Genomic DNA, 3,730 nt, shown 5'->3' on the forward strand with positions numbered 1-3,730 from the left:
TGAGGTTGACATAGACGACTCTTTCCTCGATGAACATGTGTTTGCAATATCTCTCAAACATACGCCATGGTATGAAGATTTTGCAAATTACATTGTGTGTGGGCTGATACCGGATGAATTGACCTTTTACCAATAGAAGAGGTTCATGTTTGATGTTAAAAAGTATTTTTGGGATGAAGCATACTTATTCCGAGTGTGTGCGGACCATGTCATTAGAAGGTGTATTTCAGAAGAAGAAGCGGTCGAAATTCTTCATGCTTGCCATACATCTCCAGTGGGAGGTCACCATGGTGGTATTCGCACTGCCGCAAAGTTCTCCAGAGTGGATATTACTGACCGTCCCTCTACAAGAATGCACATGAGTTTGCGAAAAAATTCCCTCAATGTCAGCGGCAAGGCGGAGTGTCTAGAAGACACGAATTACCTCTCACTCCTATTTTAGAGGTCAAGCTATTCGATGTATGGGGGATCGATTTCATGGGCCCATTTGTGAGCTCATTTGGAAATAAATATATCCTCGTGGCTGTAGATTATGTCTCCAAATGGGTAGAGGCTATCATCCTTCTAAACAACGAAGGAAAAAGTGTTGTCCAATTTCTGAAACGCTACATTTTCGCAAGATTTGGCACTCCTAGGGAAATCATTAGCGATGGGGGGTCTTACTTTTGCAATAGGTGGTTTTCAATGGCACTGAGCAAATATGGGGTGAAACACAAGGTAGCAACCCCATATCATCCCCAAACAAGTGGCTAAGTCGAAGTGTCAAATCGGGAAATCAAAAGCATCCTGGCAAAGGCAGTTAATGCCAACAGAACTGACTGGTCTAGGAAACTCGATGATGCACTATGGGCATACCTGACTACTTATAAGACACCTATCGGTATGCCTCTATATCAGTTGGTTTATGGTAAGGCTTATCATTTGCCCGTTGAGCTAGAACACAAGGCATTGTGGGCATTAAATGCCTTAAATTTGGACTGGTCAAAAACTTCAAGGGAGAGGGTAGAATAGTTGAACGAACTGGATGAATTTAGACTCAAATCGTATGAAAGTTAAACCATCTACAAAGAAAAGATGAAGAAATGGCATGATGCTTGAATACTCAGGCGGGACTTCAAGGTAGGAGATTGGGTTTTGTTATATAACTCTCGACTTAGACTCTTTCCCGGAAAGCTCAAATCCAAATGGTCTGGACCTTTCAGAGTAACACGAGTGTTCACCAATGGTGCCATAGAAATTGAAGATCAGGAAAGACCTCCATTTAAAGTGAACGATCAACGTTTGAAATTATATTTTGGGGATTGTCAAGAGATTTCTTTGGTTGAAGTGGTGTATTTAGAAGACACCTTAGGGCACTGCTGCGTCGTGCCACATCGTTAACTAAGGCGCTGTTTGGGAGGCAACCCAAAACCAGGTATTACTTTATTTTTCTTTGATAAAATAATGGTGTGTTGATTGTGCAGATGGAAGTATGAAGAATGAACAAAAAGTGCAGATAGGCGAGTGATGAATCCAATCGGCGAGTCACTGAAAGGGTCGGCGAATCCGACCTTATCTGCCATTTGACTCTAGGCATCATCAACATTAGAGTCTGTAAAACTCGGCGAGTGTTGGAAATCATTGGCGAATCGCCGACATGATGGAAACTGCCATTTGGACCCCTGTAAACCAGAGGTTCTGTAAACTTCGGTGGAGAAACCACACAGTCGGTGTTCCACCGAGTGAGTTGGCGAGTTTGACTAACGTTGCCGAGTGGACGGTTTTTGCAAACCAAAGGTTTAAAAGTCCCCACACTTTCCCTCACTTTTTATCTGTTCAAAACCCAAACCTGCACTATAGTTTTATATTTCTTGCACTCCTAGAGTATTTTGATTCATTGGTTTGTGCACGGATTTAGATTGCATTGCCGCCTAGCTTCTCGGTAGTATTTCAATAAGTACAAAAGGTTAGTTTCTTAATAACCGTAATTATTTCATCAGCCACTAAGACTGCATAGAAATTCAATATCGATAACTTGAATAGTGCTCTCAATTGAACGAACATGAATGTACGGCTACGATGATACCAAATGAAGTTGCATAGACAATATGTGAACTCTTTGCATCTCGTTATGATTAGCTATTTTATCGAATTGATTCTCTTGTAATGACCATTGCACACTAGCGAAAATGTGTGGTCTTGTTTGACTTAAGTGTCGATGCCTTGTGTGATGAGCTTACTTTGAACCTTGGATGAATAAACCTAGAATTTTCCCCGTTAGTCTAATTGATTTAGTAAGGTGTGCTCTTGAAATGATCTTAGGCAACTTTTGAAGAGTGTGAGCCAAATTTGACATATACCTTTTTTATTGCCTACCCGTGATCGTGTGAAACTCTCTTGAACACCCTTTGAGCCTTACCTTTCTTTGGAAGAACCTTGATGAACCCTAGACCTTACTTGACCCCTACATGCAATCCTCTTGATTTGTGGTTTAGCGAATAGCCAACTTAGGCCAAAAGCTTAAGTTGGGGGTGTGGTGAAAATGAAAAGGAGAAGTCAAGAGTTGCAAGAAAAGTTTCCCTTAACCCATGGTGTTGCATAATAATGGAACCCCTTAAAAAAAGGGTTGTGGAATAAAGTACAAGAGAAATCGGGTTTCCAAGCAATCCATGGAGGTGAATAAAAACATGACTCAGAAGCACTAGAAAAAGAATTGATAAAGGAAAAGAAGGGAATGCCTTGAGAATACCACATCTCACGAGGAAAAAGTAACTGAGCCTAAATGACCATACCTTTTCACTCATCCCCATTACAAGTCTTAGAAAGGCCTTTTTGATCTTGAGTAAGCCGAACCGAAGATCGATCGGAAAATAAGGACAAGACTGTGTGTGAAAACATGCACTGTGTTCCTCTTGTGAGTATGAGCGTTGCATCTGAATCCTGATCTTGAATTGATTAACCTCTGTGTGTGATTATGGAATCATTCTTTATGTGGGAGCATTTAGATACTTTTTGTTGAGCTTAAACTTGCACAAGTAGCAAGTATTGCGAGCATGAGAATCTTTGGTAATGGTGTGTAACAACTTGATTCTTTGAGTACACAATTGATCCTTGCATAAGTAAATTGAGTCTTGTTATGTGCATTCATGGTTGAGTCTTGTGTGGCACTTTTTGAGACACCCTTTTTGAACGGCTGAACTTGAGTTTGCTTGAGGACAAGCAAAAGTTTAAGTTGAGGGTGTTGATGAGTCCACAAATTGGACTCATTTAGGACTTTATTTTGATAGAAATAGTGCCCTCATATGTTTACTTTGTCTCAATATCTTATGAAAACTCTTAAGTTTCAGGTATTTGAAGTTTTAGTGAAAGCATGGACACTTAGGCGCAAAATGAACAAAAAGGCTGAAAAGAACAAAGAAGCTGAAGTCTGAGCATCGCCAAGCACGCTTGGCAATTTGCCGAAGGGACGCACTCCGCCTTTTGTTCCAGTGTGTTGATCCCTGAAGGAAAGGATCAAGTCGGCGGAAAAAGGAACAGTCGGTGCATCGCCGAGTAGTTCCGCAAAGCAGTACTATGTCGCCCAATGACACATAGCACAACGATGCTGAAGGTTGGTGCAAGACGACGACGAACTACACCAAATGGCGAATCACCGAGTTAATCACCGATTTCGACTAACCTCGCCAAGCAATCCGCCAACACTATTTTCTGAAGTCTATAAATACTAAACTTGTTATTAATTTTTAGGAGT

Source organism: Solanum tuberosum, unplaced genomic scaffold (assembly GCF_000226075.1).
Source record: "Solanum tuberosum cultivar DM 1-3 516 R44 unplaced genomic scaffold, SolTub_3.0 scf00049, whole genome shotgun sequence".
Classification (NCBI taxonomy): Eukaryota; Viridiplantae; Streptophyta; class Magnoliopsida; order Solanales; family Solanaceae; genus Solanum; species Solanum tuberosum.